At 42.3% G+C, this 27,588-nt stretch overlaps 1 protein-coding gene across 3 annotated transcripts in view; it reads left to right on the top strand.

Moving 5' to 3' along the window:
* LYPD6B (LY6/PLAUR domain containing 6B) overlaps positions 1-27,588 on the top strand; it is a 474,724-nt gene that overhangs the window by 239,325 nt on the left and 207,811 nt on the right. Inside the window, exon 3 of one of the 3 annotated variants that reach the window (XM_069616500.1) lies at positions 10,631-10,769. The exons of the other annotated variants lie outside the window; for them this stretch is intronic. The gene's annotated coding sequence lies outside the window, so the exon portion shown is untranslated. The remainder of the gene's footprint in view (positions 1-10,630; positions 10,770-27,588) is intronic. 3 annotated transcript variants of the gene reach the window in all.

Here is a 27,588-nt window from a genome sequence, read left to right as displayed (position 1 = left end):
TTTCATCCAAGAAGAAAATTAACAATCCAATCAACATGTAGCTCAAATCAGTATTAGTGTCATTCAGGTCCTAGCGGCTGTTCCAGGCCCAATTCCAGATGCACCACTAATTTCAAAGCCACCAAAGTAGGTCCCATTTTCTCTGCTGGCAGAATGCTCTCCCAGCATTCATCCTCAGTTTTCAAATCAAAATACCAGCTAAACTCTCCCAGAAAGAGTATTCTCATTGGGGTAAGGCTCTTACAATTTAGCAGGAGTTGTTTAATTGTCTCCAATGTGTCTTGTAAGCCGCAAAATCGGCAGAATTCATTACCAGGGCTAATCTGTTTTCTTAACAATTGGACTTCTCTTGTTGGTAAAATGTTCATTCGGCATCTCATAAATAGATCCCGATAGAATGGAGAAGGGAATTTTTAAAGATATTTAGGCAATTGATTCAACATCTTCCTTTCCCAGACTGGATGGAAACCATCACTCTTTTGATACTTTAGTGTTAGAGTTTCAATCTAGTCCTTTCTTTGCAGAATTTCTTTTGCCTTAGTGGGGTTATTTATTAATGTTTCAATTTTAATTCCATTCATTTCCAGATACTCACTGCATCAGGTTCCCCAGACCTTCAAAAATATATCCTTCCAATTACCCTGATTACTCAAGAACTCAAAGGGTGCTGCTGGTTTAGGGGTTGTGCATTTCTCAAAGAGGGCAAGGGTGTTCCACATAGTTATGGACCTTAGCGATTCCAGTTGTAACTCGGATCTGATCATATAACTTGGCAGCAATTCTGGAAATCTTAGAATCTTTTTCCAAAAATATGCTTCCAATACTCCCCATACCTTCCAGAGAAGATTTAAGAGGGATTCAGACCCATAGACCAGTACCACCACCACATTTTGCTTGTAAAATATCCAAATTGGGGTCATTGAAAATTTGCCATAATGGCATGGATGGCTTTCACCTGATTGGTCAGCTTTATTAATGTTTCCTTCATTAAATTAAACTGGCCTTGTTAGTTAATGCTCTTATTTATCTTTACTCTTAGATAAATTATGGGGTCCACGGTTTCTAATTTTTTCCCATTTATAGTCCAGCAGGGGACTTTTCTCTTTTTTCGAGACTTTTGGGCTGACTCCATTATCATGATCTTTAACTTGTTCTCATTAGCCTTAATCTCATTTTCATCTAGATATACTTTAAAGGCATCCAATCGCCTTAGCAGTCCGATTTCTGTTTGGTCGATAAAGACCAGATCGCCAGCATACATGATCCATGGAAGTATCCCCTCATTCATTTTTGGTGGAAATGCTCAGATCTTACTTTGAGAATCACCCAGATCTGCCATATAGAGCACACAAAGAAATGGGGCTAAGGCACAGCTTTGATTTATGCCTCTTTCCATTTGTATTTTTTCTGTCAAGGAACCCTCTCTGGTTAATCGGACCTGTGTAGTGATATGTGTGTATAGGCTTTGAATCGCCTCCACTAAATCCTTAGGACAATTTCATCTTTTTAGTTTTATGTACAGACGCTCTCAATTTACAAATCAAAAGCTTGTCCCAGGTCCATAAATCCCAGCAATATCCTTGATTTAGAGTCCAGCATTCTTAGTGTTAATAAATTCAAGATAAATAGATTCAACGAAGTCCCTACTCTGAAAATAAATGCAGTTTGTCTTTGATCCAGAATGCCAGCCGATACTGCCCATTTTTTAAGGTCACGAAGAAGTAGTGTGGCAAATAGCTTCCCTATCGAGTCCAAAAGGGCAATTGGCTGGTAATTTACCAGATTAGTCAGTTCCCCCTTTTTAAAGATTGGCACAATCAGTGCCTCTTTCCATGATGATGGAATTTTCTTTGTTTTCACGACTTGTGAGAATAATAGCATGATTAAGTCTGCCCAGCTCTCTACATTTGCTTTTATAACATGGTTTGAGATACCGTCGTGTCCAGCTGCTCTTGATTGGCTGAGTTTTTTAATAATCCCCAGAATGTCATCCCTATCAAATTGAATATTCCATGGCTTCAGGGTTTGCTTACTCTCTTGTCTCTTTTCCACCATTTCTTTCTTAAAAAGGGCAGTATAATGGCAGACCCAAACCTCTTCCGTAACTTGTTATTTGCTAACTGCTGCTTGAAAATCATCACCATGATTGATGATATCCCAAAGATTTCTATTATTACTAGCGGAGATCGCAGCTAACATTTGTTCTGCGTTGTTGGGCCTGACTCACTTGTGTTGCTTTCCTCCAATTTTTATATTATTGTTTAGTTTCCAGATCTTTCCCTCTCTTGTACTGCCTTCTGATGCAATGAATTGTTTGAGATCTCTTCTATAGTCTTTTCTTTCTTATATTGATATTCTAGTTATGGTTCTTTTTAATTATTGGCATCTTGTTTGGACCTTTCCTTATTGCAAATTCCTTCAGCATCCAACTATACTCAACCTTTTCTGGGTTCTTACATATAAAATTGTCATAACCTTCCACCAGTTTAAGCAGAGCTTCCCGTTGAATCAGTAGTCTTTTTTGACCCCAGGTGACCTCTGTTTGGCATCCGGGGCTGAACATCTTGTATTGGTACCAACAGCTCTATCTTCAGCAAGTCATGATCACTTTTCACTGTTTTTTTAAACTCAAAGTAATTTATCAAGTGGAACAATTTGTCTGTTACAAAGCAAATAGTCAAGGCACGCTCAGCTAGTGCCCCTCTCCCAGGTATTTGCACCATTTGTCACCCCTAGTTTGCGCATTTAACATTCTCAAATTTCTCATTTTCATTTCATTTAACCAATACAATGCTCTACCCTTTAATTGGGAATTAGTTATCACCTTCCCGCTTTTTTTTTGTTTTTTTTGGGACTTTCATATTTTTTTTCTTTCACTTTATTGACTTTCAACTCTTTTGTCTTTGGGGGTGCAGCCCCCATCACAGGATTGCTCTTCTATTCCTTGTCAGATGGACCTAAATGAGTTGTTCCTTGAAAAATTGGAAAGGTAGCATTTGATCCCTTTTAGATGTGACACAGAATCCTTTCCTTTTAGGCTTCTTTGCAATCGTTTTTGAATTGGTGCATCTGGATTCTCAGTTATAACAATTGGGTCGTTAGTAGCACTCGACAAATTATCCTGTACTTGATCTGATATTTGGACTGGCATTAGATTAAGATTTGCTTTTGATCATTCTCCTGTGGTTCCACTACATTCAAGTTCAATCCTTTTTTCTGGAGGCTGTCTTCCTCTGCTTTTTTATGATATTGTTGCATCCACTTGCAGTCTTCAATGATTGCTTCCATTAGTTGCGATTTATCATTGGCTTTCTTGTGTGAAATCTCACTTAGATGGTTTTGCCAAGTATTGCTACTTTCCGCTTCATTATTTAGCTGCAATTCCAGTTTTTCCGTGAAGCATTCCAATTTCAATAATTGATTTCTCATCTTCTCATTTCCAGTTTGCAGATCCTGCAATGATGTATTTAATGTCTCATGTAGCTTTAGGAAGGGAGACATTGAAATTAACGCCACCATCACCGTATTCTGCACTAGCTAAGTCAACCACAGTTCTTTGCTTACTGTTGCTCTCCTGTACCGGTCGTGAAGGATCATGTTCGGATGTTTTTTCCATTGGCAGCTGCCCGTTGACACTGGGCATGCATACACATCCAGTATTATTATCCTGCCGGTCCAACGGTTGCAAGATGGCAAGATCAGGCCATGATTCTCTGGCATTATTCATTATGCCCGTCTTTTTCGATGATAGCTGTAGAGGTCTATCGTCCAGTGCAGCGATCTTCTCATTTATGAAGGACAGGCTCTTTTGTTGTACCCTAGCAATTCTTCCTGTTAATTCCGTTATGACTTGAATTAGCTTTTCAGTTGGTGCTGAATTGGAATTATTTTAAATAGTTGGAGCCTTTATGTTAACATTAGTCCTTCCTATTCCATTCTTGTTTAGATATACCAGGTCTTTTTCTAATTCATCAGAAAATAGGCACAAACTTTCTTCTTCCAGTTGTACAAAACTAGTTACAATTTGATTCTTCTCATCCATGCCTCGATTATCCTAGGGCTTATCTATACAGTCTTCGTCTAACCTTTCTAGATTCTTTTCAGTTTTTTAGGATCCGATTCTGTTCATCCACATCATTCCAATCATCCAGGTCCTTCCAAACAGGGTTCCTGCCGCCACTGGTTAATAAAGGCTCTGTTCTAGTTTCTGATAGGGCCAAATTTTGCCCACACCCCAGCACATCCTTAACCGGGGTTTGAACAGTAGGATGGTCCGTCATCAACTCCCCTCGTGCAACGTCCGTCGCTACTCGGGGATCTAGGCTGCTGATCTTCAATTATTTCAGAGCTTTTGTTTAAGAGGTCGAGCCCCTCTTTTGCCATACTGTCAGGGCTTTTCTCCAGGTTTTTCCCAGGCATTGATTCCAAACTTTTTCTTAATGCACTATTCATGGGACTTGTTTTATTCACCATTTCAGCCAGGTCAACGTTGTCACTTATGCTTACTTTCTTTTCACCCTCTTTTCCACCATTCTCGGATTTTGCGTAGCTTAGTTCTTCTCTCAACATCAATCCTCTCTAAAGGGAGAGGTCAGGCTCCATTCCAAACCCCCTCACCATTTCCTCGTCACTTGGTGAGTTTTTACTGGACGCTAATTGCTCATCTGTGAAAAGGGGATCTCATCTCTTATATCCATCCCATTGCTTACATCAGCTTTTCTCTGGCAATCGGTGGAATCTCCATTCATTTCACTACTCGCTGCCAAGAAGGGTTCACCCATAACATTGTCCATTTTGCCGCCCCTCAGTACATCTATCAACTCTTGAGTCCATCCCCTCTTTAACCTTCATATTTTGTTCACAAGCAAACAAGTTTTCATTTATTTCACTAGTTTATTTCACTAGTTATTACCAATGAAACCTCTCTATGTTCGAAGTATTCATCCACAGGACTATCACTTTGTTAATGTTAATGTTAAAGGTCATTTGTACCGCGCACTATCACCACCGGAGTGGTCCCCTGGCGCTCTGGCGGCTCTGAAAGAGGGAGGGAGGGGTGGGTTAGTGGGTGGAGGCTGGAAAAGTGCAAGATTGCAGTGATGTGCTGTTGGCAGCCTCAGCCCGGTGGTTCCGTCGGCTGGGCCTGGGGTGTATGCGGCCGGTAGTCGTCGTGTGCTGATGTGCGAGTCTATGTGTGTTTTTGTTTTGTTGTTGCAGTGTAGTGAAGTTCGTGCGGTTTGCTGTGCTGGAGGTTTGTGGTTGTGTTTGGTTTGGAGTTTGAGAGGTGTATGCAGAGAAGGAAGTTGTTAGTGGTATTGGTTAGTTGGCATCTCTATCCTGGATTGAGCCGGTTGGGCTCGTGTAATCTTACACGACGGGATGCTTGTACACCCTGTGCCTCAGGAGGTACGTGCTCGTTTTTTTTTTTTTCTCCATTCGAGGCCGTTTGAGGATTTAGCTGTCCCCTCCGCCCGCTCCCTTAATAACTTTGCATGCTCCTCACCCCCCCACATGACTAGCGCAGCTGCTAGTGTCCATACTTCCGTTTGTGTGGTGATTAGTTGTGTCTTGTCCGTTCCACAGCTCGTGGTACCTAGTTGTGGCTGTACGGGTGATGGGGGATGGTGAGGGTTGGCTGGAGTCGTTGCCTCCGTCACCCTGGGTCTCGCAGGTGGACCCCTGTGTCAAGGTCCTTTTTGTTGAGTCATTTGTCTTATTGTTGTTTCGGTTTTAGTCTCTGGTTTTGAAGAGCCAGGTTTTTAGTGATTTTCTGAATTTGAGGTGATCTTTGGTGTTCCTTATTATTTTTGGGATGCTGTTCCAGGTTTTCGCGGCTAGGTGGTAGAAAGCGGTTCCTCCGAGTTTCTTCTTGATGTAAGGTTTTTGTTCCAGTCGGATTTCATTGGTTGACCTGAGCGGTCTCGTTGGCTTGTAGATTGTTATTTTCTTTTGTAGGAATTCTGCTCCTTGTCCGCTGATTGCCCTGTGCGTTATGCACATTGTTTTGAAGATGATGCGCTGTTTTACTGGGAGCCAGTGTAGTGTTTTTAGGGCCGGGGTGATGTGGTCTCTTCTGGATAGTTTGAGGAGTAGTCTGGCTGCTGTGTTTTGGATCCTTTGTAGCTTCTTCAGTAGGTATTCCGGTATACCGAGGTAGAGGCTGTTTGCATAGTCGATGCTTGACATGATGAGGCCGACGATGGTGAGTGTTTTGTGTGTGAAGGAGAGGAAAGGTAGTATTTTTCTTGCCGTGTGGAGGAGGAAGAAGCATTTCTTGACTGTTGCGTTTATTTGCGGTTCTAAGGTTAGGGTGTTGTCCATCAGGACTCCCAGATTTTTTACTACCTTAGATGGTGATGGTGCAGATCCCATTTCCGTTGGCCACGGGATGGCGGTTTCCTTTTGTTGGTTTTTGGATATGATCATGATTTTGGTTTTACCTGGGTTGATTTTCAGGTTGTTGGCATTCATCCAGTTGAAGACTTCTTTTAGACAGTCGGTTAAGTTTGAATGATCGGCTTGGGTGTCTTCGATCTTGTAGATGATTTGAGTGTCGTCTGCGTAGTTGTAGCATTTGATGTTGTGTTTCTTGAAGATTCTGATTACTGGGGTTTGATAGATGTTGAAGTACAGTGGTGATAGTGAGGCTCCTTGTGGTACTCCACAGTCGTTGACTCGTGGGGTAGATTTGAATGGTTTGATCCAGACGGTTTCAGTTCTGTCTGCTAGGAATGATTTAGTCCAGCGTAGCGCTGTGTCTGTTATGCCTATGTCTGCTAGTCTTTTGGTTAGGGTGTCATGGCTAACTGTGTCAAAGGCTGCAGAGAGGTCGAGCAGGATAAGGGCAGATGTTGTGTCGGAGTCTGCGTTTGGCCATCCGTCAGAGCTGGATTTAGCCTTGCATGCTTATTATTTAGGCTAAGTTTGATGTCTTCTTGCTCGAGTTCTAGCATTAGACATTGCCTTTCTGAGGTGGCAACATCAGTTTCTCCAGAGTCACTGCCGATTACCAGCAGTTGATTGCAGGGTAACACGCTTGCAGCGGCCATAGTGGGATGCGGAAAGGAAGGCAAAGAAGGAAGCCACTGACTCACCTGATTCTGTATCCTCGCCACCATCGATCGATCCATAGCATCTGGTCTCAAAATAGCTTGACTTTTTTCAGCGTCCTCCTAAGGGCGCTTCTCACTCGTCCTGAAACGTAGTGCAGCTCCTCCCAATCGGTCACAGTAGTGCAGCTCCTCTTTGCTTAGAAAACACGCCTTCACTGACGCTCACAGCTGAACACCAACGAACACCACTTGCTACCACATCCTATTTTAGAATCCAGGGGAATGGAGGCACCCGCTGAATCCAAGGGTCACTATTTTGGAGAACATTTTTGTTGGAGGCTTTGGTACGTTTTTGGTTTTGAACACTTCTACTAACATCAAGATAAAGACATTTCCTTGCACCCCTTTGTTGCTTTGTTTTAGTGTGAGGGTCAGAATAGCAGGTTTCGGATACAAGGATGGCTTTTCAGTTACTGATTTCCTGACACAGACTAATCCTTAGTTTTGATTTCTAGGTAGGGAATTTCTCTTCGGAATAGAGCCAGGTAGGCAGTTTACAAACCCTTTTTTAGTTTAATGAACCTATTTATTTGAGAATATGACTACTTTGTGTCTGACTCTCATTTCTGATCCTTCACAGTGCCACTAGAATTACCTTTTTCCTCCAGATGACATCCCCATATGTGTATGTTCCATATGGTCACCAACGCTGGCTTAATGCCATCGCAATATGTAGCTTCACTTACTTTCATATCCTATATTGTGCATTAGCACAATTTTGCCAACAGTTCATGCTCTCAGATTTGCTGTCTTTGTGGTTCTGCCCACAGATTCATTTTCCACAGATTGTGCCTAACACCAGTTTAACCCCAAGTCTGCAATTTAATTCTTACTATTCTACCGCTCCATCTTTTACCAAAAGCAGAATAAACAATCTTAGTCTACACCCTCAATTTACTTTCTTCATATAGTTGGTGCATCTAGGTTTTGCCTTTCACTCGATGTTTGCAAAAGTGCTAGCTCTCTTTTTTTTAACACACTGCAGATCCTACAGGCTCTTTATATGCCAGAGCTTTGTCCACACCTCGCCCGAGAGCGTCATATGACACAATTTGCTTTTCAGAAGTACAGCCCAGAGCTGCAGTGTGCTACATACATTCAGATTCTGACTCAGGTGCATTTATTAAGGCAATATAACCTGAGGAGGGGGGTGCATTACCTTAATGGTAATGCCCCCCCTCTGGGGGTTATATTGCCACTAGTACCCCAGCACGCTGTACCGGGGTACTAAGAGCAATTTTTCTCAAGTTGAGAAATGGCACTGTAACCGTTTATCGACCTGAGGGGAAAAAATGTCCGCCAAGGGTTCGGGGAGAAGGGACTGCACGTAGTCCCTTCTCCCTTTCTATGGTGGACATTAAAATTAATTTTAAAAAAAGTAAACGCACAGTGGCCGCCATGGAAAGGTTCAAGGGACTACACATAGTCCCTTCTCCCTTTTCATGGTGGCCACTCGCGGGAACAAACTACAGGGACGCAGCAGCGTCCGAGACTTGTTGAGCAGGTAAGACCCGGCGAGGGCCAATGAGCTTGCTTTTAACAAGCTCATTGACCCTCGCCGGTAACTAATTTTATATCACACTCCAACTGCCATATACCTGGTCTCTTTGTGCTCTGGGCCTTCGAGAGAATGGTTTGGGTTTGGCAGTTGGGTGGAGGGAGCAATGCAAGGTTACTTTGATCTTTTGATGGTATGCATGTGCAAAACATAAGTAAATGAGCTCTCTGTGCATGTGAACTTCTAAATGTTTTCGGCCTGTAGTCAATTGGGACGTGTCCTGGGTGTATTCTGAGGTTGAATGTCTGCTCCTTGTCTGGTATGGCATGTTTAACTGTTATGGTTGTGTGGTCTGTGGGTGAGTGTCTTTGCTTCAAGCATGGGTTTGTGTGGTGTTCTGCATCAGTTCTTGCTTGCCAGGTCTCTGCTTTGTGTGGGTCTGGATGTTGGTTTGGTGAAGGGTGCTTAGTGGTGTCGCGAGTTGTGATGTCATTTAAGATGGGAGACTGAAAAGGTTATTATGATGCTTTGTGGATCACCGGGATCAAATCTCACAGTGCACTTTACCGAAGAAAAAATACGGTATTACTCTTTACCAACAAGCATGTATCACAGTAGCAGTAGTGGGGAGGTGATATTTCATTCACAGCTCAAATTTAATTTCCTCTGTCTAGTCTTCAAATCCCTATATGGCCTTGCCCCTCCCTACCTATCCTCCCTCCTTACTTTTTATACTCCTCCTCGTTCTCTCCGCTCTGCGGATCTCTTACTTCTCTCTTCTCTTCCTCCACACTGTGCCCCTTCCCGCTTCTTCTCCTTCCAACTTCTCGCTCCCTTCCATTGGAACCGCCTACCCCTCCCCGTCCGCTCTGACCTCCTACCCCTCATTCCGCACTTCTCTAAAATCGTTTCTCTTCCACTTACCCCCTAGCATCCTTTGCTTCCTCTCTCACTACTGACTTTTCCTCTACCTACTCCTCCCACCCCCTCTCCCACTTTGTCCCTCTCCATCAGCACCTCTCCTCATCAATAATGTAAATTGTTCCTTGTACTGTTTTCTGGTTCAGATTCATTTGTCATGTATTGCTTGCTGTATTATACTTGTTCCTCTGGTAAAGCGCCTTGGATTAAAGCGCTATATAAATAAAAATAAATACAAATAATATCACTGAACAAAAATCACCAGGTGAATAGCAGGAGTGGCATCTCATAGTGTACTTTATCAAGGGTAAACTATTGGTGAGAGTAGATGGGAGCACACTTCATTGTGCTAAAAGCATGACGCAAAAATCAAAGTGCCATCTATCAAGGAATACACTTCACAGTGCAAATAGTGGGAAACAAACTGCAGCGTTCAACCAGTGGGGACAAATATCCCACTACAAATAGTACACTTTAACAAATATTGCAGTGCAAATAGAAGGAAGTAAACTACACAGCGAAGCCCACCAAGGAGAACATATGGTGGGAGTAGTGGGTAGTAGGAAGTACATTACAATTATTGGTGAGCAAACAAAAACTGAAGTGAAATGAGGGGATATCGCAGTGCACTTTAAAAAGGTGCAAATATTGCAGTGAGAACAAATACATATTTTTGTGTGGGTAATCCTGAAGCAAGGGATATTTAGGGGCTGTCACCTGGTCAATCGGCCAGGGGCCAGGAGGGGCACCAGTTGGGGGTGTGGGGATCACCTGGTGAAAAGGCAAATGGGTGTCACCGTTGCGTACTACCGTTCACTGGCTGCCCAGACAACGCTGCACTGACTGGGCCAAGTGGCTCAGTGAGTCAAATAGTTATTCTCCTCACAGGCCAATTGGGCCAGTAGATGGCAAGGGAGGATGGGAGAGGCTTAGAGGTTGGCTAAGTGCTAGTGTGGGGCCGAGAGCATAACACAAATATTATAGAGGTTGTACATTAAATTTAAAAAAGTCAGCAACGTAAAATGGGAGCTCTGCTTCTCTCATCCGTCTGCTGCTGTCAATTTGCTGGTTCTAATATGCGTGCATGCTTTCTTCTTAGGCAGTTCTTTGCGCACGTCTGCACACTAATAAAAGATTTGCGGCTGGCACCTTGCAATGGGGCCTACTCAATCCTTACATACAGCCACCACAATATCCATACAGGTGTGAGATTGCCATTTCAGCAACTGGTTCAGTGGGTATGTGAGATTTTGTATTCTTATGCGAAGGTAGTATACGTTGATGTAGTGAATAGCCGTGTGATTCCATTGTTTTTCCCTGACTGCTTTTTGGGGGTGGGGGCAGTTGAAGGGCGTAGTTGTTGCTTCACCTTTAGCATGATTATGAATTGGGGTATCTCCCCTCAATATATCCCTGCTACCTTCTCCCTATCCTTTATTTAGGACATTCCCACCTCTTCTACATTTCTGTGCCTTGTCACCCTGATCTGTGGTCCTCCTTGTTTCCGCTTCTGCCCCTGCATTGCTCCTTGCGCCACACGGTTTTCACCAGCACCGTTTATCATGGAATTCTAATTCTTGCATTTTTCTGATGGAAGTTTGCAATAGCAAAGGTACTTTTCCCACAGAGGTCTCTGGTTTGTTTTCTTAACTGTAAATTTTCCCATTCCAGGGTGTACACATCACAGTATACAAACAGCCCATAGCAGAGCCTATTATCCGCTTAACCTTTGTCACCAACTATTACTAGGGTGTTTTTCAAACAATCTCGATCCTTCTCTTCTCTGTTAATGGAGATGACAACAAGTTATAATGAAAAAATAATAATGTGCATAGTGTACTCACTGTTTGACAATTACTGTTTCCAGCTGTCAGCATAATTTTAAATAAGCTGTGCATTTTTCAAATTGAATTGCAAATAAAATTGTCATAAGGTGTATCTAGTGTCATTTCGCTTTCAAAACATTGAAGTAATCTTCAGTGGCACCTTGGGGAATTGCAATGAACTATATGAAAAATAGCATGCAAAATGAGCCCTCAAATTGACTCTTGTGAGGAGCCGTGGGCAGCCATTTTAGAATGAATATGTGCCATTCTGCTGAAACTGTGACAAAGTCTCAACAATAGATTGGTTACTGGAAACCTGATGTTTTTCTGTTTGGGTCACATTCTGTCTGGAAGGGCCAAATTGTATTACAAGACTACACAGTAGAGCATAAACTATTCAGCTATAGAGAGGTACCCCTAGTGTAACGATTTATTGATAGGCTACCCTCGCCACAGAGAGTTCCTTCCATCCCCAAGCTAAGTGTCACACGATAAATGGTTAATGTTGGTTCTTTCTATTTAGCCCTATCTCATCCTCATATCATGCCCATTGGATCCCTCCCCTTGAGCTACCAATGAGCCAAGAATCAGGCCGTTGTACAGGAAATATATTTACTTATGTTAAGAAAATCGCATTTAAATGTCACACACCACTTTAAGGGTGGCACAACAAAATAAACTTCTCTCTACATAAATAACACGCACAATTTGGTTAGAAAAACTTCATTTACAATGTTTTACTTTATACAGATTTCAAAATAAATGATCAACACTGGTCCCTGAATAACATCACTTTACATTTGCAATGCTGGATAATTTTGGTTTGACTGCACGCTTAAAAGGCTAGCAGTTTAGTTTTACAACTGTGTGCAAATACATATGGCAATTATTATTTCACTGACCCCTTTGCTTTAAAGTAAACACAGGGTGACCTAGCAGTTTATTGACTTAGCACCCCCCCCTTTACTTTGGTCTCTGTTGGGGAAGTCGGACAGAACAATTTGAATGATTTGGGAATTTTGGATCTCAGAACCCCCCTTCACTTAAAGGCCTTTTTTGGGGAAGCCACATGGTAACATGGGGAGGATTATTTTTAGTTTTGGTTTAGGAACAAAGGCAACCCTTTTCCTAAAAAAAAAAAAAGTCTGGGTAAGCAGGCAAAATAGGATTACCCAATTGCATTACAGCCTATAGTTTTCATCACACACAGGGAATGAGCATTGTTAATTTTGAATTTGAACACAAATCACCCGTGGTGTTCTGCCAAGGGGAATTAATTACATTTATAATTTTAGTGAAATAGGCTACGGATATACACCATTTTGCCCCACCCACTATAAAGACAAAGGATTGAAGGCCAACAGATTTCCCCAACTTTGGGTTGCAAAGGGCTCAAGTCTACTTACATTGAACACCTGTGTTTAAATTCAGCTGCATGTCAGGACACTCTGGAAGATAGGGCAGGGGTCTGGTCACTCCACTCACATGGATGGCCTCCAGCTCTCCACCATAGGCCCCAGTAAGCTTTTAAGACTGTGGTATATTTTAACCCATGCCAATGCGCCCCACTGCACCCCGTTGCCAATGGGGAAAGAAACAGCCAAAAAAGATGTGCTAACCCCTGTGTGTGCAAAAATCTGCAAAACTGCGCATGGTTCACCATCACAAAAGGCTGCACACCCCTGCCACACACAGTCAAAGTTGGGATAAAAACAGAACTCACTGCAGGAGAATGCCAGTGGGTGCTGTTACATGTAACATGAAGCAATGCCACAGAAAAACCAAAAATGCCTTTTAAAATGCAGCTTCACCAACCAATTGCAACCTTCAAAGTGCTGTTTTGGTGCTAAATTCAGTCATTTTCCAAGTGAACTATTGAAATTAAGTGTGCTGAAATCACAGATCCTTCAGCTGGCTCAGAAGAAACCTGGCCTCACTGACTGACAGCAGCTAAGATATGCATTCATGAAAAACCAGTCCAGCAACAGTTTGTTTTCAGTTCCACGGGAAAAGTGTGATTACAAGTGGCAATATATAACAATTTCAGCTGTGCAGAGAAAACTCCAAGCATAGGCTGAATACTTATTTCCAGGCTACAAACACATTCCAGCACTCTAGGACAGAAATGGTGCTGAATAGATGTGTATGCTGCAAAGGAAATTCTGATGTAAAAGACTCAGTTTAAATGTTTTTTTTTCCTGGAGAAATTGCAAAATTAGCCTATTTAGAACCATGTTTTTGTGAAGGGCTTAATTCTTTAAATGACCAAATCCCTTATAAACTGTGTTATTTATATATATTTTAAATGAAATACCTTAAAGTGAATTTTTAAGTAACCCAGTTTAGAGTCAAGTAAATACTTAATTTTGACTTGACAGTGCCTAGCCTGGGGACGATGACACTCCCTTGACATTCCCTTGCTACAGTAAGGTTTAATGGATGCTGGAGGTTCTCGCATATTGACACCAATGAGCTCATCAGACTTTTGTCTCTGACCTAGCCAAGGACAATGGCAGGCTGCCTACTGATCTCTACAGGGGAGCTTCCCTCTCAAGGAAGAGGACACCCCTCCCTGATCAAAGGAATATGGTAGCTGTTGCCTGTTGAAAGGAAAGTTACAAAGAAAAAGAACTGCCCCGAATTTTTGGTGTTTAAAGGCCTATTTGGGATTAAGTTTGAAACTCTTTAACTTTGCAACATGAAGGAGGACAAATCTAAACATTGGTAGTTGCTAATCTAATTTTAGCCCCTTGCTTTGAAGACGTTGATGAACTCTGTGCTACATAAGGAACCAAAGTTACAGGAAAACCCTAATTGTAGCAAAACTATTAATGCTGCAAGTCTAATATTGTATACCCATGTTCTAGTGATGATCGACCAGATATGTACTGAATTAGAAATTGTTAGGCCAAACTGTTATGATTAAAATTGATACAGTTCTGCAGAATGACAAAGACAGCTCTCACAGAGATGGGAATTGAATGTAAAAATAACCCATGAAAAATGTAATGTATGTGTCTGATTTTATTAGGGGACATAATTTTAGAAATGTACATTTGTGCAAACGTTAAATTGTGGTTTAAATCAATGTGAGAGTTCCCAAATCATATCATAAAGATGACAGATTTTTCTGACTTCCAACCAGAACAAGGCAAGTGCCTTTGACCACTCACCGCTGTGGGGGTGTGGTTTGAAATTCTGCCTCTACCATAAACTTTGTGATGTCACTTGATAGGATAAATATAGGAACTACACCACACATAGGGACACAATGCTTCCTGACCACATCCTGATTTCCGCGCAGTGCTTTGTTCCTCAACTCTTCATCTTGCAGCTGATTCCAGACTCCTTTGCAAAACCCAGGCCTCAGCATTTGCTAAACTCTTTTTAGCTAGGCCCAAATCCAACCATCCCAAACTTAAGGGAATTTAATTCTGATCCAGGCTGGCTTGCTACCGTTCATGCTTGGCCGCTGAAACTCGCCATCCTGCTAATCTTCTGTGTCCAGTGACCAGAAGGGCCAATCCAAATCCAGTCTGTGGTGCAGCTCAACTTGACAAGAACCTCACAGCTGATCAAATTCCGCCAGAGGGGCCCTGCTGCCGGTAGACCTGATCTGATGACCAGAACCCTGATGGTCCAATCTTAATCACAGTGGACTGTAAGTATCAACAGGAATAATAGTAACCCATAGTATATTGCCTTGTCCTATCCCAATCTCAACCCATCCTCTCTTTAACTTAAAAACGTGTAGTAGTGTCACACCAGTCTGAAACCTTGCTTGATTTCTTGTAATAGTAATCATTTATTGAAAATCCTTTTTGTCTTTTGAAAATCCCAAACCCTTATCATCATCCCACGGGTAATCCGACAGAGTCCTCCAACGTGGACACGGAGGTGCCAGGGTTGGTTTCCACGGACCACTCTGGGGCTTACTGTTTCAAACTGGTAACCAGCCTGAATACCCTGGTTTAGAGAATAATTGTCATTGTAAGAATTGATTTCTGTTTTCATTTTCGCACCTATTTTTTTCAAAAACTGCCTCTCTAAAACATCCATAACTTCTTCAATTTTATAGATAGAAACGTAATTTCAACTCTCAGTTAAGCCTAAGACCCTTAGCTACATTCACAACCAAAAACCGGAACAGTGTATTTGACCCGGTTTTATTAAAAATTGCATAGTGAACTTTTGCCACAAATTCGCATTTGCAAAAGTTTCCCACGTCTTTTTCCCATTCAAAGTGTTTCTTAACTTCCATTCTGATCTAAAGTGTGTACTGTTGTTTATCTTGTAGCTCATGTGTGTTAGGACCTGTTTAGTGTTGCTCTCATAAGAATTTTTATCAATTTAAGCATTTTTGCACACTTTTCCTTGTTTCACAAAGCCGTTTTCACCTGTCATTTTAAAAGTGTCAATTTCCAAAAGTGCTTTTCTCTCTTGTTTGGGGAGGGAAGACTGCATTCAAGCACTGTACTCTGTTCGTTCATTCCTGAATACCTGCTGCTTACTTAAATCTGTGTATAATTGCTCATTTGTGCATTAAGTACTTTGCAGGGGGAAACCTTAACCTAAACGCTATCTTTTCACAAGCCACACCTGTTCTTTTTCCTGTGTTTTCTGTTCTGCATTATTATATGTGAATTCAATTGCTTTACTTATATTCTGAATTGTATTGTCACCACTTGGTGATGGCTGTCCCATAATAATTAAAATTTGTGTTTGATTTGAATATTAAATAAATAAATATTTACTTTTACCAACCAGCCTGATTCCTGGTCCAGTGTGACCTGGGGGGTATTTTGAGATGGGTGTGATATGAGTGGTATATCACTCAGAATATTGAACTTATAGACATAATAAATATGTATTTCATTTGTGCATTACGTGCTAGGCGAGACCCGGTGTGTGCCTAATTGAAATCCTTAACAAGACCTTCCCAGTAATGGAAGGCTCTACCGAGATGCAATTTCCTTTGGTGTTTCCTTGCAACTTTCAGTTGGTAAATTTCAGCAGCTCTGTCTGATGGTAATTTTTAGCAGCTCTCTCCCTTGCTCATAGTGCATCCACTTATTATAGCAGTGAGGACACCGTTAAGTTTACAATTGTGGGGAGTACCCTGCAAGAGTTCTCGCAAATAGGATTGGACAGTACCTGTTCTCTCTCCTCTCAAATTCATACCCTCTCTAAGCATTGGCTTAGGAGTCCGGAGCAGACATATGGCAGCTTCCATTTGCAATCCCCATTTATTCTCATGTCAAATTTTTCGCAATAAACTAGTTATGTGGCAAAACTTCATAATTGTACTACTAACTGCCATAATATACATACTTTCTGATTCAGCTAATCATGGGAATTAAATAAAACGACAGCTAGGACAGCACCATGTTGCACGGCCGTGTGGAATTTTTTCTGTTGTTTTTACAAAAAGCATAATTGCTAGGAACATGCTATTTATTATCCATGTTCCTAATTTCACCCTCCACCCGTTTGCCAACTGAAAACTTTTTCAGATCAGACAGAAACCCATTTTAGATGGCCATTACGGTTCCCTGATTCACAGGTGGATGCATTTTATATCACCAGAATCGCCTGGAAACTACCTAAAAAATGACATTTTAATCCAGAAAGTATGACCTATGGTTGCTGAAAAAAGGCCTAAATGATAATGGTTATTTTAGATTAATAGAACATCTTTGGGATATGCAAACTGGAGCCCCCCTGTCCCCAGTGCCATTTGCCTCTATGGGTCAGCCTGTGACCCGAGTTGTTTATTTGTCTCTATGAAGTTGGTTGTTTGAATTCAGAGTTCATTCTTGATTGCAGCCCCTGCTATCACAGCCCCCCCCAACATTCTGGAAAAACACCAGCCAAAGCATTTGGCCTGCTCAGAACTGCCCTTACGGACAGCAGGTCTAGGGAAACTTGGGTTTCAACACCCTGTGGCACGACCCATTTTATTGCAGTTGTTAACAGCTGTGATGCACAAACCAGGCTTTCAATGGGGACATTCTTTGTGAAGTTTGCCCACCAACAAACCAAAAGGGTCTGCCTTGGACCTAGATTAAATCTTCATGTGATGTGTAGAACAACATTTTATTTTCCCTTGTTGCCAGTATTTTGGATGTGAAGCGTAATATACATTACATCTTGTTAACACATACCATGTCTTTTCCATGACTTCTATGTTGGCTTGGAAACATTTTTCTCATGTCTTGCTTTAACTTGCAAACACATATGCAAAACCGTTTTGGTGTTATTATTTGAAAATCCTGTTTTTCATGTGAAAGGGACCTTTGAGTTTCTGCTGCCACTGTAAATTAAAATGCTCTTCTCCTTTTGCAATGAAAGTTGGGCCTTGTGCTACTTGCAGAAACCCCACTGTCTGCTTTAATAGGCCAGTTTTTCAGTGTGACAACTGTTAATTTTTTTTTTAAGGCTGTCAGGGCATTTCTTCAGTGGGCCTTTTAGTTCTGTTGGCTTGGGGCCTTTTATTACACCCCACACTAGATAGATAGATGTCTGTTGTGTACTGGAGTGATAAAATGTGACACTGTGCGTCAGACAAGAAGTAGACATAGCTGAACAATGTCTCACTTTCAGTCCACAATCATGCTTTTACTACTTTGTAATAGTTGCTACAGAGTAGCACACATTCATTCTGAAATTGCTGCCAACACCTGCCCAAATGAGTATGTTGAAGGGCTCATCTGCGGCTTAATTTACATATTAACATATAGTCAATTGCAATTTGCCAAATTGCCACTAATGTTTACTTCAACGTTTAAAAAAGATAACTATGCACAATATCATGCATATAAACGTATGTGCACGTATGCTGTACACATAAAAATGAAATTCAGTTATTATAATTGAATCGGCACATTTATTTTAGATTTAAAAAGAAATCAGTACATACTACCAATCATTTTAAACTCGTGCCTATATGTGCATGTACACTGTATGCATAAACATGAATTAAAGTGAACAAGCGACGCGCAGGTTGTGAAACGCGTTATGCTGGCCGAATTTTTGGTTGTCTTTTTGGGAACACCATATTTAATGGAATTTTAACTTGTTTTTTGGTCTATGGAGCATCAATAAATTATTGTTTCTATGATGAAATGAACTCTGACTAGTGGTTCGAGTAAGGACTTTTTTGGGAGAGTGCAGCTCGTTTTTGCTGTTGCTGCAGCATTTTTTTTTAACATGAACATGAATTAAAGTTAGTACAATTAAATATAATTTTTATTTAGATTTAGTTATTGTGAGCCCATTAATGATTAAGATTTTCCCGTGCATAGTTTGGAGAGACTGCTAGGACACATAGCCAGCTCCCCCCATCCCCTTAGATGTTGGAGTGCTGCATCAAAGGTAGAGAATTGGCAAAGGTTATCACAATCATTTTTTCCTGATAGACGTCCCCCCCCCTCCCATTGTTGCTCTTGCACCTGTTTTTCTAGCCTCTTACCTTACCACCACAAAAAAGAACAAAAATGCCTCTTAGGAAATTATCTCTGGTGACTTTCATTTGGATAGTTGGGCCTGGTTTTGACATGGAATCATACATGGGAACATCGATGTTACCTACTGTACAAATGAACACCAAATGAGAATGTTTTCTGTAAATGTGATGGAGACTTGTTTACATTTACGGTGAAATTAAATATTGACAACACCACCGGCGGTGTCGTACTTTGTTGCTATCATTTAACATTAGACTAAATGGTGAGATCTAAAGAAAGTCCCTCCCTGTGCGTAGTAATATGCAGCCATATCAAACAACATGGGAAGAGTCCATCAAAATGTGTTCTATGTTATGAATGAATGTTATGAAGTTACCAAACAGGCTAATTTGACTTGGAAAATGCAAATATGTATTTTTTTTTTATTTTTGGATGTGGCAGGTGGTAGGGAGAGGTTATAAGGGAAATAGCGGTATCACACACAAAATCATAATGGGAACAGAAAGGGTAACGAGAATAATGGCTTGATAAGCCCCTTTACAGGATCAGGAGGAGGGAAAGTGGAGAATACCGTGGGCGGTAGAGAGGCATCCCATCTGTAAGGAAAGTAAGTGAGAGTGGGAGACAGCCATTCATTTTGAAAAAATAGTGATGTTTTGGAAACGGCTGTTTTTTCTGGGCAACATTAATATTTTTCATTACTTATCAATTCATAAAGCCAAATTGATTCCGGTACTCAATATGACAACATCTTAGTGCAACATTGATAACCACAAGTTCTAGCCCTTAAGCATAAAATATTTTTTTTAAAGGTTTGGTGCTACAGTGGCAAACAAATGACTCTCCCCGGATGAGTTTCATATGGAGCATTTTTCTTCAGTTCGAGTTCTACAATTCACGTACCTGAATTACCTGAATTACCCACGCCAACATTTACATTGGAACATCGGTGCTATGCATTTATTGCTCAGTTCTGTTAAAGTATTTACAACTTTTTGTAGCAACTCTTGCAAACATTAATTGCAGGATGTCCGTAACTCTTAACCAAATGGGAAGAGCTGTGGTTGTCCTTGAGTTATATTAAATTCCCATAGTCACTTTAGAATGTTTGCTGGAGATAGGATGCTTCTTACTGTAAACGTCCTGCTTTTTAAGTGGATGTATCTCACCTTCCCAAGTTCCTCCTATGTTTCATGAATAATTCATGTTCCATTAACATGAACCATTTAATCCTCACCAGGTGTGTGGCAGTGTCAATGGCATGGCTGTTTCCAAAGTGAAAAGCGGGTTTGTTCTCAAACACAAATGCATGTCAGTTCCTGCCACTCAATTGGCAGCATGCATCTTTTGGTAATACTATTGCGCTACTTTTTTTTATACACCTCAGCATCTTTGAACAGGTTCATGTAATTTCTTGTTTTGTTCTATCTCCCTTGTATTCTTCTTCTAGACCTGATAGTGAGATAATAATAATAATCAATGAATGAATGAATGAATGAACTAAATGATGTACCTACATGCAACTGTGTCTTCTAGTACATGGCCATTTTAATCCAACACAGTTCAAATTGTATTAACTGAACAGAGGAAAACTAGTGCTCATGGAGTTGAGCACCCCACCTGTTTTGCCTCAACAAGATCTCCACTGAGGTACTATGGCTTTCAAGGGTTCTTCAATTTCCACCTACTTAAAGGTGAAAAGTATACGTTTCTAGTCGAACGCAGCTGTGCAAATGAACCCAGTATTATAGTCTATCGTCTTTCAACGATGGTATCTATATTTCATTCAGCCTTTGGTATCTGTTGTAATTGTCCTTCCTTTTATAGGTACTTTAATGTATTCTATACCAAACTGTGGGAATAATGTTGTGCATTCAGGCCTTCTCCAAACCCAGCTTTAGAAGATGGATTACATTCAGAAGGTGGCATGTAGACGGCCCTTTGACTATAAAGGTTAATAATGGTCTTTTTCCATTTTCGAATCCTCCTTCTGCTCATAAGTATCTATGGATATTTGCTGCCTATTTCTTTAAAGCTAGTCCATTGCTATGGACCAATCAGTCTTCTTGTCAGTCTATTGATTATTCAGTTACATTGGGACTAATATCAATTTTCTCTGTTGGTGAAAACAACCTGCTTGAAACATATATCCCTTAAAGTCCTCTAACAGTTGCTTATGATCATTTGTGTACTGTTAAGTTTGTGGTGCATACTTTGTAAATTACCTCACTCAGGTGGCCCATTTTCTAGAAAATGTTTTTGTTAAAGGTGATATCAGGGTTTACAATGCATGCCAATATAAACGGTGTCCCTGCACGATATGATCACTGTGGCAGTAACTAGAATGCAAGAAGAACAGGTTTACCAAAGCATTGCCAAAGAGTGGAGACCATGGGAAGCCTGTAGTGATGGCAAACCACAACCCAAACGGGCGAACTGGGTAGGCAGCGTACACAGAGGATTTGAAGGGAGGGTGGCAAGTTATTTTTTAACTAAGTCAATGTATCAACCTCAGAGGAATGCAGGCTGAGCTAGCTAGCCCTGTTGGAATGAGAACTTGTGAAGTGTGGGTTGCTTGTCGATATTTTTAGCATACACTACTAGAAGATTAAGGCAAAGCTACTGTGATGAATTGGATTGTGCTCCGCAGCAGTGCAAGGATGAGTAGGGGTAAAATGGCCCACTCAGTCTACAACGCATTCATAAAGGTAAAACCGGGACAGTTAGGATAAATACCTGTTAGAAAAGATTTCTCTTTACAACACCTATCTAGCCTGCTCTTTTTGCAGTGCACTGAAGCCTTCAGCTTCCCTGCACTGGCTTTTGCTCATTTGCCATGGAGAACTGACATTTCCTTCAGGCTGTCAGTGCTGGGAAACACTGTTTCCCTTACGCTTGTTACTTTTTTGCCACTTTTGATAACTTGTTCTCACTTTTGTTTGCTTTATATCATTGTACAATGCATCTTACAATGTAGTCAAATGAGGTTTTGTTTTACCCTAGACTAACATTCAGAGGATTTGTAGTTACTTTAGATGAGCCTAAGGGACAAGCTATTGCAGCAGTTACTTTTTGCTCTTTTTTGGTGTTTTTTACTTTAGACTTACCGTGTTTATGGCATTTGGATATTGTAAGGAAGGCATGGTATCACAAGTATGACACTGACAAAAAAGTTACAATTCTCAAAACCTTTATTCAGTTCTTGGGGGTTGGAAAAACCCTTATGTTGCCCTATAGCTATGATGGGATTAGTCTCTACCATCAAATAATAAAGAAAATAGTCCTTGTCAGTTATGTCAAATCAAAATGGCCTGTACTAACAAAACCTAATGCCTGCCCTATCTCTTATGCAAAAAGTGTGTAAAGGGGAATGTGTATGCAAAGAAAAGTCAGTGTTATAACATAAAGCATCAAGGTGGCTGAGTCAGCTCTCCTCCCCACGTTGGACAGTACAGAGTAAGGCAGCCCCCGTAAACAGGATGACACACTCTGGCTCAGGTTATCAAAAAAAGGCAGTTCAAAATGTGGGTCGAGGCCCCCCTGGACTTTCACGTTAAAGTTACTTATTCCAGCTTTCCAAAAGTTCATTCACAGTTTTACAAAGCTTCCCGTAGGTCTCCCTCAGTCGCTCTCAGACCTTTCAAACAAAAAGTACCTGATTCAACATAGGTCTCCTTCAGTCTGGCTCTGACTTCGCAATCTTAGCACTTGCAGGTTCCTTTCCCCAAACTTATTTCATGTTTCCGGTCTCCCTCAGTTGGGCTCGGACATTTCACTGTTGTCAAAGACTTTCAAATGTGCACAGCTTTTACCATAGACCTCTGCAGGATTAGTTCGACTTTCACTTCAGCTCTGCCTTATGTTATTTACCTAAGTGCCTCTTGGTCTTTGTAGTTCCCTAATACAATCAGAAAAGTTCAGAGATCTTCCTCTTAAAACAATCACCTTTTAACTTCCCCTTTCTTCGTGGTTAATCATGACCATTGCACATTTCAGATTTTATTCACTTTGCAACTTTATAACAAGACATCAAACATTTTGCGGAGACTTTCGATTGGGCTACTTTCTTTCACTGGACCACTCCGCTACTCTGTATAACTGGCTTCAAAATTATCAGTAACTTAAAGGTTCACTACTGGTTTGCTTTCTTTTGCATTTCATCAGCATCTGTGCAACCTTCAATTGTGAGATATTGTTGCAGCTTTAAATCTTTCCTTGACACAAACCGGCCTTTCATGTCTTTCGCTAACTCACCGATTGTGTGCATTACTTTCTTGTCTCTTCAGCTTAGATTCATGAGTCAAAGTTGATACCACTGGCTTGGCCCCGCCGCCCCAACTGTCGTTCACCCAGGAGGGTCACTGGCATCCTTGAAACACAATGCAGGATTCTTCTTGTCTGGGATTTGGCTTTCTCTGCATATCCTTCATGGTTTCCTGGAGGCAACATCTTCCTGCATGGATTTTCAGTATTTCCCTACCCTTTGCTCTAGTCCCTTGATCCATCATCATGCTCCAGTGGGTTTGCCTTCACCCCGGAAGATCTGCTCCTTCTCATGGCTCACCTTGCTCAGAGTGTGTCTCTATGTTCTGACTTTTATCCATGAGGGGGGAGCTAATGGGCATCAGATGTATGTGATTAAGGTCAAGTGTCTGACTTTGCCTGACCTGATTAACGGGACATGCCCAATGAGATATGTAGGTGTTCGCATCTTTACTCTGTCACCCTCTTCCTTGGCCCAGTTTTCGTGTAGAAAAGGGTTGGGTGGGAGTTGGGACATTGGAGAATCCTCAAGAAATAGGAATGGATATTGGCACGGGAAAGGGGGGGGATAGCGCATCACACCATTGGTGGCCTCACCGCCAGTCCCCGAAGATCTCACAACCAGGTGATCCTCCCACACTGGTCCACCTGCAGGGTCTGGATCTAAATGTGATGGCTATGCCCTGGCCACCTCAGAGAGAGATCCCTGTGGACTAGCAAGTGGGACACCATTTGGTTTCTCACACTATCAACTTTGTCTAGTGTCCAAAAATGGCCGTGCCACATGGTTTTTCATTTGTCCCTTGGCCATCTTGTGACAAACACTTCTTCCTGGCCTGTGAGGCCAGGAAAATCCTTATATGGAGTTCCAATGCTCGGAAAAGCAGAGGCTTTTTGTGGGCTACTGCAGGGCAATGTGTGTTAGCTGCCAGGAAGAGGGTTAGGACTGTCTTGTCCCAATCCTGTCACGACCCTCGCCCAAAACCCCCTCTGGCAAACCCAATGACCAGGTGGAGTCAGGACTCGGGCCTCTAGAGCCTGGCATCATCTTCAAAAGCCCTCATGGGGCCAGTCCTGGCGCCTATGGCGCCAGGCTCATACACCATGAAAAACAATGTGCTTGGGAACTACTTTATGGTATTGTCAGCCAACATGGAGGCAAACGAACCAAGCTATGCGGTCTAGTGTTTTGGGTTTGGTAGCCTAGGGACTACTTTACCTGGACTATTTTGTTGGGGCTATTTAAACCACACCTGAGCAAGACAACACACTTTGCGTTAATTTGCAGCTTGCAACGTGACGCTCACCGTGTCCAGCTATTCCCTCGAACCTCGGAGAAGCAGAACTTGCTAGGAGACAAAAGAAACATAATTAGCAGCAGTATCTCACCGCATCACCCACCCTCACAGAGCCCAGCACCACAATCATGCTTAGCCTACTCGCTCCCCCATGCCTTTCGGACAGGCTGACCAAATTACGATCCAGACTGCCAAAAATACACGAGCCTAGAGCCAGGGACTCCACACAATCCATACTCGCACACCGAACCTCCATCAGCTCCTGCGCTAACCTTACGCTAAAAAAACCCAAACCTAAACCCGTCAACTCCACTACAACCAACAATAGAGCGCTCATCACAGCTACCACCCCCACCCCTGCCAAAGCCAAAACCCTACCTATAAAAGGTGCCCTCATCAACGCACGCTCCATGATTGCCCATGCCACGGACATCGCTGATCTCATTTTAGCTGAAGATCTAGACTTCCTAGCCATAACAGAGTCCTGGCTTCATGCAGCCGCAGGCCCAGCCCTTTCGCTAGCCATCCCCACTGACTACACCATCATCCGAGCGGACAGAACTGAAGCTAAAGGCGGTGGTTTGGCCATCATTGCCAGGACCCACCTTAACATCAGACTCAACTCCGCCACACACCACCCATCATGTGAATCACTTACAGCCAAACTACCCATCGCTAACTCCCAAACAATATCCATTCACTTACTATACAGACCGCCCGGACCCCCGGGATCTTTCGAGGAAGACCTCAATGCCATCCTTACCGACAACCTAAAAAACTCCTCACAATGCCTTCTCTTAGGAGACTTCAATTTAGGCTACAAAGACCCCAAAGACAATCAAGCCACTCTCATCAGCAACACCCTGTCTGAACTAGGCTTCACACAAAAAGTAACCAGCCCCACCCATAACAAAGGGAGAACCCTTGATTGGATAGCAGACTATAACTGCGCCGTATCGATCACTAACAACACTCCCCAATCCTGGACCAACCACCACCTCCTCTCCTTCTCACTTGAGGCCTCAAGCCCTACAACCAACATGGCACTAGCCCCAGCCATCCACACGAGAAGCAAAAAAAATATCACCGTAGAAAAACTGATCCCACTCATTCTTCCTACACTAAGCCAACTCCAAGACTCTAATCCCTATGACCTCGTAGAAGGCTATAACAACACCATGCGCATAGCCTTAGACGCCATTGCACCATTGAAACTTAGAAAATCCAAACCAAAAAAGCACCTCAACCAATGGTTCTCCAGCCATCTTAAAACCCTTAGATTGGAAAAGAGTAAACTGGAACAAGTCTGGAGACAATCTCCGACTGACCACAACAAACTATTGCTTAACAAAATAACGGCCAACTATAAAAAAGAAATCATAGCGGCCAAACAAGAATCCTATAACCTGAGAATCTCCCAATCCAACTCCAGCTCCAGAGAATTATTTACTATCCTGAAAGAATTGGAAACCCCGGTAACAATCCCAGATACTTGCGTTAAAAACAAACAATGGTGCACCAGTGTCCAAAATGCACTAATCAACAAAGTCACTGGCCTTCAAACAAAAATTAAAAATAAGAAAGACTCCCTCACCAATCTTACCAACCCCATCAACGCCCACTCGAGCCCTCCACCCTCACACCACACACCTAACTCTGCTCGCTTCAGCTTTTCCAAAGTCTCTTCCCTCGAAGTAGAAAAAATAATTCTTGGCCTTAAACCTTCCAACTGCAAAGGTGACCTCTGCCCCCCACAAATCATTAAAGACGGGGCACGAGACCTCTCGCCATTCATCACCAGACTCATCAATGCCTCTTTTTCCTCAGGAACAGTCCCCAGTAACCTTAAAGAGTCCTGGGTCCTCCCTCTCCTCAAAAAACCCTCCCTTGACCCGTCCATCCCAACCAACTACAGACCGATTACCACCGTCCCATTCCTGCTCAAGATACTAGACAAGACAGCATACCTACAAATTCAAAAGTATCTTGAAACAAATCACCTTCTAGGAATAAGACAATCCGGCTTCAGACCCCAACATGGAACTGAAACAGCCCTGATAGATCTGAAAGCCCAAATAGACGACCTTAGAGATAACGGGAAAACTGCATTACTACTCCTGCTAGACCTCTCTGCGGCGTTTGACCTAGTTGACCATAAAATCCTATGTAATCATTTAGACTCAGCTGCCCACTTTTCACAAGAAGCCATCAGTTGGATTGAGTCATTCCTCAACAACAGATCCATGCGAGTCTTCTCCTCCTCTGCCGCCGCCGAACCCATCCCCATTACATGTGGAGTCCCACAGGGCTCGTGCGTCTCCCCCACTCTGTACAACGTGTTCACAAAGCCCCTGTTTGATGATCTAGACGGCCTGGGTATCACCTACACTAACTACGCCGATGATACACAGATCCTCATCCCGTTGACGGGAGATTACAACCAGGATTTGGCCTTGGTGAACAGGGTGTATCTCATCATCCAGGCATGGATGGCTTCGCACAGTCTATGCCTGAATGATGACAAAACTGAACTCATCATCCTTGGCTCTACGTCCAACCTAACCAAACTCGACCACAATTATGCCAACTTCATCATAGATGGGAACCTAATCAAGGTTTCGAAAGAAGTAAAAACCCTAGGAATATACCTCGACTCCTCCCTAACCTTCCACAAACAGGTTAGCTCGATGGCATCCTCTACGGCCTACACATGTAAGCTCATAAGAGCAGCCAAACCCTTCCTCTCCACCCACAGCTGCACTACACTTGCCAGAGCATTGGTATTATCCAAACTGGACTATTGTAACGCCCTCTACATAGGAGCCACCAAACAAATCACCAACAAAATTCAGACGCTACAAAACAACGCCCTTAGGGCAGCACTCAATATTCCCAGGAGGGAACACATTTCCAATATCAGGAAATCCCATAACTGGCTCAGCACAACAGACAAAATCCTGCTTAAAGTAGCATCGCTCACCCACAAATGCCTGAATAATGCTGCCCCACGCTATCTGGCAGACAGAATATGCAAACACAGCCCCATCAGACCCACCAGAACCTCCAATGCTAATCTGCTCACCGTCCCCAGGTTTAAACGCACTAAAATGGGTGGCAACAGCTTCCAGGTGAAAGCACCCCAACACTGGAACTCCCTACCACCATCGCTCAGAACTCCCCAACCTTACTCACTTTTTAGACGCA

Source organism: Ambystoma mexicanum, chromosome 9 (genome assembly GCF_040938575.1).
Source record: "Ambystoma mexicanum isolate Mex_15411 chromosome 9, UKY_AmexF1_1, whole genome shotgun sequence".
In the NCBI taxonomy this organism is placed as follows: Eukaryota; Metazoa; Chordata; class Amphibia; order Caudata; family Ambystomatidae; genus Ambystoma; species Ambystoma mexicanum.
Note: the sequence above shows the minus strand (reverse complement) of the source record. Positions and strands in the feature narration are given on the sequence as shown.